Below are 10,051 nucleotides of genomic sequence, written 5' to 3'. Positions count from 1 at the left end.
CAAAATACATGAAGAGCTCACATGCCTCAACAAAAAAAAAAACATATCCTGATTAAAAAATGGGAGGAGGATCTGAACACTTCTCCAAAGAAGAAATTTAGATGGCCAACAGGCATATGAAAAGATGCTCAACATTGCTAATTATCAGGGAAATGAAAATTAAAATCACAATGAGATATCACCTCACACCAGTTAGGATGGCCAACATCCAAAAGACAAGAAACAACAAATGCTGGTGAGGATGTGGATAAAGGGGAACCCTCCTACACTGTTGGTGGGAATGTAAATTAGTTACACCATTATAGAAAACAATATGGAGGTTCCTCAAAAAACTAAAAATAGAACTACCACTTGACCCAGGAATTCCACTCCTAGGAACTGACCCAAAGAAAACAAGATCCCTGATTCAAAAAGACATGCACTCCTCTGTTTATTGCAGCACTATTTACAATAGCCAACATATGGAAGCAACCTAAGTGTCCATCAGTAGATGAATGGATAAAGAAGATGTGGTATATATATATACAATGGAATATTATTCAGCCATAAGAAGAAAACAAATCCTACCATTTGCAACAATTATGGATGGAGCTAGAGGGTATTGTGCTCAGTGAAATAAGCCAGGCAGAGAAAGACAAGTATCAAATGATTTCACTCATTTGTGGAGTATAACAACAAAGCAAAACTGAAGGAACAAAATAGCAGCAGACTCACAGACTCCAAGAAGGGACTAGCAGTTACCAAAGGTGAGGGATGGGGGAGGGTGGGTGGGGATGGAGAGAGGTGATTAAGGGGCACTATAATTAGCACTCACAATGTAGGTAGGTCATGGGGAAGGCAGTACAGTGCGGAGAAGACAAGTAATGACTCTATAGCATCTTACTATGCTGATGGGCAGTGATTGCAATGGGGGTAGGGGGTCTTGATAATATGGGTGAATGTTGAAACCACAATGTTGCTCATGTGAAACCTTCATAAGGTTGTATACCAATGATACCTTAATTAAAAAAAAAAAAGAAATCCTTTCCTATGCCAAGATCATGGAGATATTCTCCTGTATTATCTTGTAGAGTTCTGTATATTTTGCCTCTTATATACAGGTCTTTAATCTTCCTGGAATTGAGTATGTGAATGGAGCCAGGTAAGGGGATTTATTTAAAAAATAAATAATTGTCCCATGCTATTTATTTTAAAAATCCATCCTTTCTCATTGATATGCACTGCCACTTCTGTTATATATCCTCTTCCCATTGTTTCCATGTGATTATTTTATAGATGTAGTATTATGAAAATACTATTTTATAGATGTAGTATTATGAAAATGAAGTATGGAAATTCATACCAATATGGATTCTCTCTGAACATCCTTGGGTTAGTTCTAGGCAGACTACCACATTCATAATGACCTGTAAGTTTCCCTGAATGTAGGGTCTCCAACTGTTGCCTTAACTCCAGTTATGCAGATCAGAGCTGTTAATAGCTGCCTCTCAGGTGTTGATACTTAGATGAGAAAAAAGGGATAATGCAAATCCTCAGGCAAAGAATTAGGAATGTGAACCAAAGAAGCACTGCCTGAAGAAATTGTGTCCTGGATCTGGAGCCAAGAAACCTGGGTCCTTCCTGTAACTATTTTATGTGTGACCTTAGCCTGACTGCAGTGTTCTTATTTGTTGAATTACATGAGCGCCAATAACTCTTTCACTTCTAAAATTCAAATGGGACTCTGCACCATCTTCCTGTGTGACTGTATGTAGAGAATCTTAGTTTCTTTTTCTATAGCTCCAGTTTCTCTTACAGTATCTATCCAGATTGAGTGTTTAATAAATACCTGATTTCTTACCCATTTGAGAACAGCACTGATATGTGTAAGGAGGAACTGGGAGAGGTCTCCTACGTGGTGAGGGATGGTGAGAAGTTGGTGGTAAAGGCCCATCCACTGCCCCCCGAGTCACTATAAAGCTCCGTACCTAACACATATGCCTCTTTGCAGCTGTTCCCTTCACTGGCAAATGAGGATACCAATACCTTCTTTATTTACTTTATATACTTGTTGGGAAGATCAAATGATGTGTTACAAATATAAATAATAAAGTATTTTAAAAATAGAAGCAATTGTATATATATTCACTGAGGACCCCTCAGTGGGTACCTGCAAAAACAAATAAGTAATCAATTCCAGCTTTCATGGAGCTCATAGTCCAGAACTTCCACAGAGACAATGTGACATAGTAGAAAGAATACTGGTGTAAGAATGAGAAGTATAGTAACTTCCTGGTATTATACTTATTGTACGATCTTGGACAAGTCTCCTAATTTCCCTGAACCTGAGCTTTTTATTTGTAAAATGAGGCAGGGAAAGATAAACCACACAGTTGATAACATCTCTTCTAAAATTCTCCGATTCTGTGCCCTTGGACAAACCACACCATTCATCTTTTTTTACCTTCTTAAAAGAGACATTGTAAGGATCAATCAAGATGTGCAAAAGGACTTTGAAATCTTAAGGGTATGTGCAAATGTGATGTGTAGTTACTACTATCTCCCCACCCACCACTCTCAAAGTGAGTGAGTTTCAGGACTAGCTACAGAATTTGCATGGTTTGTTGCAAGATGAAAACAGGAACTCTTGTTAAGAAATAATTAAGAATTGTAGGATGTCAACAGCAGAGCACTAAACTACCTGCAGAGAACTTGTAAATGTGTGACCCTGTATGTGTGTCAGGCATCCAAATCACAAGCCCATGAAGCCAGCTCTGGTGGTTTTGTAATTTCCCAGGTATCCAGTGTATCTGCTCTCTTTTGATCTGTTGATGGTTTGTAGGTATATATGATCTCTCCACCAGTCTTTTAACTGGTCCAGTGCAAGACATGAGGACCAGTCCATGCAAGTTATTGCCTACTTAGCAGAAAGTAGAGGGAATTCATGGGATGGGTCAATATACGGAAATGTAAGTAATCTTAGTTTCAGTTTCATTTTTAATTACATAGTACTGGTTTTGACCTATTTTATTGACAGTCCTCTTGGCTTGGTTTACTTCAGAATTCTGCCTTGACTGGTTTTAAACAGTCCTTTGGATGTTTCCATTGGCATCCCTAATTTCTTGCTCTGTTGTTCCTCATCCTCTACGCAGGCATGCTCTGCAGCCATCCTGCAGCTCCGGTCCGTCTTCGAATGCTGTGCTCAATTCCCTTGGCTGCTGCTTCTACTTTAAGGCTTGCCAGTTTCTTTTACTTATTTCAGCTTTTGGTTTGCATCTCAAGTGCTTAAGAATAATTCCTTTAAAAATTTTCCTGGTACCTTCCTTGGATACTAATTCAATTCTCAGTCCCAGAGGTTCCCAGCTTTCCTAGAGCAGAGATACTTTTGATTTGTATGGTCTTAAAACTGTTGGAATTGGGACTTTTCGAAGTTTTCAAGCTGAGGGTTAGGGCAATTGGGGGATGGTCCATGTAAGGCTTCAAAGCTTCAAAGTAAAAATAACTGCAGTAAACAGACCTGGCCAGGGATGAAATAAATGGGTTGTTAGAGAAGATAACCACTTCCTTATGACTGAATGTTGTCTAACTAGGCTCAGTAACTACTCATCAAACACGTTACCGGAGCATCTGAGCGTGGGTGGAAGGTTGAGAGAGTCTTAAGAGCTTCACAATTCTGAAAGTCTGGCGATTCTGTTAGCAAATTTATTATTGGTTTGACTCTTCTTCCTTTACTTTTTTGAAAGTCTCTGAAGCTGAAGATGGGCATGAGGGATTTTTTGGGGGTGACAAAATGTTCTAAAGTTGGATTATGGTGATGGTTGCATAATTCTGTAAATTTACTAGAAGTCATTGAAGTGTACACTTAAAATGGATGAATGTATAGTATGTAAATTATAAATTATGCCTTAAGGAATCTGTTTTTTAAAAAAGTCTAAGACCATACACTGTCATATTTTTAAAATAATTATTTATTTTACATTACACATTTTAAACTATATGCTAAGAGTTGTGATAATTTAAAGAGACTAGATATTCAAATGAGAAGTTAAATGTAATGCCTGGAAAATTATCTACAATATATTAAAATGATATAAACTTTAAAAAAATGAATGTGAATCTCCACTGAAGCTATTGGCTTACTCTTTTAAAAATTATTTATTTTAAAATTTACATACAGTAAAACTCATTCTTTCTGGTATACCATCCTATCAGTTTCACAAATGCATATAGTCATACAACCACCACCATAATCAAGATATGGAACAACTCCATCATGCTAAAAAGTTTTCTTGTGTTGCCCATTTATAGTCAACCCTTTTCCCAACTCACAAACTCTGGCAATCACTGATCTGTTCTCTACTCCTATAATTTGTCTTTTCAAGGACATTTTATGATATATAAAATTTGAAAAGATTTTCAAACTTAACCATTACCCATTTAAATTCTTTAATTGAGATATAATTGACATATAACATTCTATTAATTTTAGGTACACAATATAATAACTCAATACTTGTGTTTATTGTGAAATGAGCACCATAGTATGTCTAGTTAACATCCATCACCTTACATAGTTAGAAGATTTTTTTACTTGTGATTAGACTTTTAAGATCTACTCTCTTTGCAACTTTCAAATATACAATACAACATTATTAACTATAGTCACCATGCTGTGCATTCCCCATGACTTATTTATTTTATAAGTAGAACTTTGTACCTTTCAACCACCTTTACCCATTTTTTCCACCCTATCTCTGGCAAACACAATCTGTTCTCTGTATCCATAAGCTTATTTTTTTGGTGGGGGGGTAAGGTTAGATTAAACTTATAAGCAACATCATACCATATTTGTCTTTCTCTGACTTACTTCACTTAACTTAATGCCCTCAGGGTCCTTCCATGTTATCAAATTTTAATTTTTGAATGATAAAAATAATGGCTATTTTGGGGTTGTGGGAATTTCCCTGCTGATAACTAGTCAAATTGAGAAAGGCGAGACAGTCACAAACAGGATGAGATTAGTCTGAGTTCAGTTACACTTGTAGACTCATGGACAGTTTGAATTGGAAGGATTTTTCAGAGTCGTCTGACCCAAATCCTAATTATAAATATGAAGAAACTGAGGCCCAGGAGAGAAGAGTGCCTCAAGCTCATCAGTTAGCCAAGCACTCAGTTTCAGCTTCAGTATGCTTTCAACTACTATATACCATGAATTTTACTTTTGGTTTTGTGTGATTCTTATTCAAGCATAAATTCTACCTCTTCATAATTCTCTGCCACATCTCTGGCTACTGATGATCAAAATAATACTTGGTATACATCACCAATACTAGGAAAAGGATGGTTTTGTATAACCATCTCATTAAGTTAATCCCTATTCCTGAATCTCTGCATCATGAAACTATAATTCATTCACTAATGTTTATTGGATGGATGGCTGTTCATTCTGCTATTAGGCTGAGTGTCCATAAGAAAACACAGATTCCAGAATCAAGTGATTTCACAGGGTGAGAACTGGAAGAGCCCTTAGAAATCATTTGAGGTGGTTCTGAGGCATCCTTAGGCATCACCAGAGGCTCCACCTAGAACACCTTGGTGGAGAAATAAGGGAAGGGACTGAGTGGTGGCTGTATAACCTCCTCTGATGAAGCCATCTAGTATCATCATTCCTTCTGAAGGGCTTCTTTTAACATTTCTTGTAGTGCTGATCTGATAATAATGAATCCTTTCAGCTTTTGTATGTCTGAGTCCTTATTTCAGCTTTGTTTTTTTACCCTGGGTATAGAATTCTAGGTTGATAGTTTTTGTCCCTCATGCTCAAGATGTTGTTCCACTGTCTTCTGGCTTGCATTGTTTCCATTGAGAAGTTTGCTGTCATTTTTATCTTTATTCCTCTGTACATAATGTCTTTTTTCCTCTGGCTGCTTTTAAGCTTTTCTCTTTATCACTGGTTTTAAGCAACTTGGTTATGGTGTATCTTGCATAGTTTTCTCAAGTTTCTTGTCATTGGGATTTATTGAGCTTCTTGGATCTTTTATAATTCCATCAAATTTGGAAAATTTGACCACTGTTTTTTCAAACTTTTTGCCCTTCCCCCTTTCCTGGACTCCACTTACATGTGTATTTGTCCATTTGAAGTTGCTCTAAAGGTCATTGATTCTTCCTTATTTTGTTTTCAGTCTTTTCTCTGTTTCATTTTAGGTAGTTTCTACTGTTCTGTCTTCAAATTCACTAATCCTTTTTTAACTAGTTCTCAATTCCACCCAGTGTATTCTTTGATATCATTTTATTTTTATCTTTTTATCTCTAGTTCAATTTGGACCTATTTTATATCTTCCATGTCTCTCCTTAATATGCTTGTGTTGCTTTCTACCTTCTTGGGTATATAGAATGTGTTTAAAACAGTTGTTTAAATGTCTTTTTCTACTAATTCTATCATATGTATTTTTTTGTTTATATTTATTTGTTTTTGGCTTCATTATGGGTCATAGTTTCCTGCTTTGTTACATGTCCGATAATTTTTTATCAGTTGCCAGATAAAGTGAACTTTAGGTTATTGAATTTTTAAAATTCTTTTAGATAATTTTGGGTTGTGTGTGCAGTTAATTTACTTGCAAACTGCTTGATATTTCGAGGCTTGCTTTTAAGTTTTGTTAGTTGAGATTAGAGCTAGTTCTCTTTAGTCCTTTGTATATGTCCAAGTTTCCTTCTGGAATCTTTACTTAATCCTTAAGAACTTATTTTAATATTTCTTATAGTGTATATAATTCTTCTGGCCATGAATTCTTCCATCCCTTTATTCTTTTTAAAAATTCTTCATTTTGCCCTCACTTGAAAGTTATTTTCTCTAGATAGAATTCTAGATTATGATTTTTCTTTTAATACTTTAAAGATACTGTTTTCTGGCTTGCATTTTTTTTTTTTACTGGAAGTCTTAAATAATTTTTATCTTTCTTTTCCTGAATGCTGAATGTAATGTTCCTTTTTCCTTTGGCTACTTTTAAGATTTTATTTTTATCACTGGTTTCCAATAATTTGGTTGTGAATATACTTGGTGTGTTTTTTATTTTTATTTTGCTTAGGGTTCATTGGGATTCCTGGATCTGTGAGTTTATAGTTTTATCAAGTTTGGAATATGTTTGGTCATTATTCCTTGAACTATTTCTGTTTTTCCCTTCTTGGGCCTCTGATTACATTTATGTTAGACTGCTTAACAGTGCCATACTTTACTGAGGCCCTGTGCTTCTCTCTCTGTTTATAAAAGTCTTCTTTCTCTATTCTTCTATTTGGATGGTTTCTATTACTATATCATCAAGTTCACTGATCATTTATTTTGCATCTGTTAAGTCTACCTAGTGAATTGACATATCAGATGTTGTATTATTCAACTCTGTAGCTTCCCTTTGGTTATTTTCTGTATCTTCCATTTCTTTCCGCATGCACATCACAAGGAGAGAACTGGAAGATATAGAAAAGAACCAAATACAACTTCTGCTTAGAAACATTAAAAAAAAATTGAGGTAGCCATGAAAGCACACCATTCAGATCTTTTGTTGCATGAAACCTAATTGATTGAGGACTCCGGCAGCACCCTCTGAATCCATCATTGTGTTTGTGCTGAAGCCACATTTTTCATAGGCTGCTCCTAGTCAGCGATCGAATGTGTTATGAATACTAATGCAGGTCTTTTCCTGCAAGATGAAGACTCCTCTGATGGGTGACTTTGGCTTGAAGACTCATTAGCTTAGCTGAAACCTTTTTAGAATTTCACATCAGTCTGAGATTCTATTAATCCTATCCTTCCTTTCCTATCTTTTTCCTAAGTGTCAAATCTACACCATGGTGTGAAGAGTCTCCCCACCTCTCCAGTTCTTTCTTCTTTTTCTCTCATAGGAAAAATAATCTCCCCCAATAAATCTTTGACATCTTGTTTCTTGGAGCATCTGAACTAATGTAGTTATTATTATCATTATCTTACTTTTATTTGTAGTCAATTTAGGATTCATTTACATAAAAATCTTCAGATCTGAAAGTGTTTCAGAACTGGTGATCTCTGTTACTTCAATTATAGTTAAGGGACTGAAGCTTAGACGTTCCTTCTGAATACTAAGTTTACAAACCTAAGCCAAGTTATATTATGGCAACAGCCAGGTCACAAAAGCTTGTTCTTTTGTCTGTAACCTGAGGCCCTGTGCAAAGAATCGGGAAAACAGGCACTACTACCAGCTCATTTTCCATATTGGAAAAACCACTTAAATTATTTAAGCTTATTAAAGTGGTTGGGCTTGCTCATCTATATAGACTCTTTAACCCTAAAATGCAATTTTATAGACAAAAAAATTTAATTAATTTACCTGATCATTTACCCAGAGATTTGTTAGGAAATGTCTGGATTGGATTTTTTTTTCACTAGCAGCCAACAAATGGCCCAAGACTTTTTCTTGTATTGAACTTTATTTAGGAAAATACATTGATAAACCACTCATGATAAAGGTGTGATTTGAGGACATTGATTTCAGGATTGATATAAAGAAAAAAGTAACTGAATTATTTTGGCATACAAATAGGAAGGAATTTAATTTTGTCTCTAGGAGGTGTCGGAGTCCAGCTCCAACCGGGGTGGGAACGACGAAGGAAAGGACAGTGTCGGCGAATGAAGAGACGAGACTCAAGATCAGGTTGGGGCATCTCCTAGCATAAGCCAGCAGCGTCTTTATTTTTACAGCATTTTAATACTACATGTAGCAAAATATCTTTCTTTGATCATCGATGATACAATCTTTTTTTCCTTTCAGTTTCTGCATAATTCTGGTTCATTACCCTTAAACAAATACCATCATTTCCTTGCATTTTCCTTCTAACATTTAATCTTTAACTTTCTCTCTGTCTGCTTTGATTAGTGATTCATGTGAGCTACGTGCTAGGTGCTAGGCAGAATACGGCATGCGGCAAAGTGGGGGTTATATTTTTGCTTTTAAGCATGTGAGGTTATACAACGTTCAAGACTTATACCTAAGGTTATATAAAATTCAGGCTATATGATTTGTATCTAAACTATTCTCTAATACCTTCCTATACTCTGTGTCTGTTTTTTAGGTTTACACCCAAAATAAATTAATGGAGAAAAATGGCTGATACCTAGGTCTCTACAATCTTCATCCATCTTACGGATGCAACATGAGCATCTTATTCTATCATAATATTCATTCCACATTTTTGACTCCTTGCATCTCTCCTCTCGTGTCCATAAGCAATATGGTTTCCTAGCTCTCTTTATCTTTTCAAACAATGATACAGAATCTGCTCTTACTACTTTTCCATTAATATAGTAATATTTCATTATATTTTCATCATAAATTCTTGTATATGGGATATTGGTAAATGTAAATCTCCCTATCTTACTCATAGAATTTTTTCCTTGAGGGGGATACCAGAGATGCCCCCCTATATTATAAGCAACATTAGGGGGGCCTTGGGTGGTGGGGACTACTAGTCTCTTTTTATTGCTTTGTTGCTTCATATAGATTTCTGGGGAAGCTGGGTTTTTCTATGGACCGGGTTCCCATAACTTTTTCTTAGTTAATTCTGTAAAAAATTCCTCATTAGTCATGTTTGTATTATTACAAAAAGGAGGAGTAGCTACATCTAGTTTTATGGGAAGCTGGGGTTGTTCTGCCTCATTTGCTTGTGGCAGAATGCCTGGAACAGTAGGTCCCATAAAATTACTTTTATTCTCAGAATCACTGTTCCAGGTATTGCCCTGGGTCCAATCGTCCCTTTTTATGAGGGTCGAATTGTTTTGTACATGATGTTTCCCACACATAAGTCCAATTATTAACAACATAGCAGCAAAAATCAAAGTAGGGAGTAGCAGGAGCCAGCTGTGAGGTCTCTTGGCTTTCAGGAAACCTCCTCGTGCCTGGACCTTGTCAAACAGCATGAGTAGCATGGCTTGTGCCAAGGAGGAAACAGGAAAGAGAGGGAATAAGGGGATGAGCAAGGAAAAAGAGTGAAGCCGTCAAATGAGTATAAAACTTGAGAGTTACAATGGGTGAGCATTCCTGAAGGTAGA

This window comes from Manis pentadactyla, chromosome 19, assembly GCF_030020395.1.
Source record: "Manis pentadactyla isolate mManPen7 chromosome 19, mManPen7.hap1, whole genome shotgun sequence".
NCBI lineage: Eukaryota > Metazoa > Chordata > Mammalia > Pholidota > Manidae > Manis > Manis pentadactyla.
The sequence above is the reverse complement of the archived record's forward strand: the minus strand, read 5'-3'. Positions refer to the sequence as shown.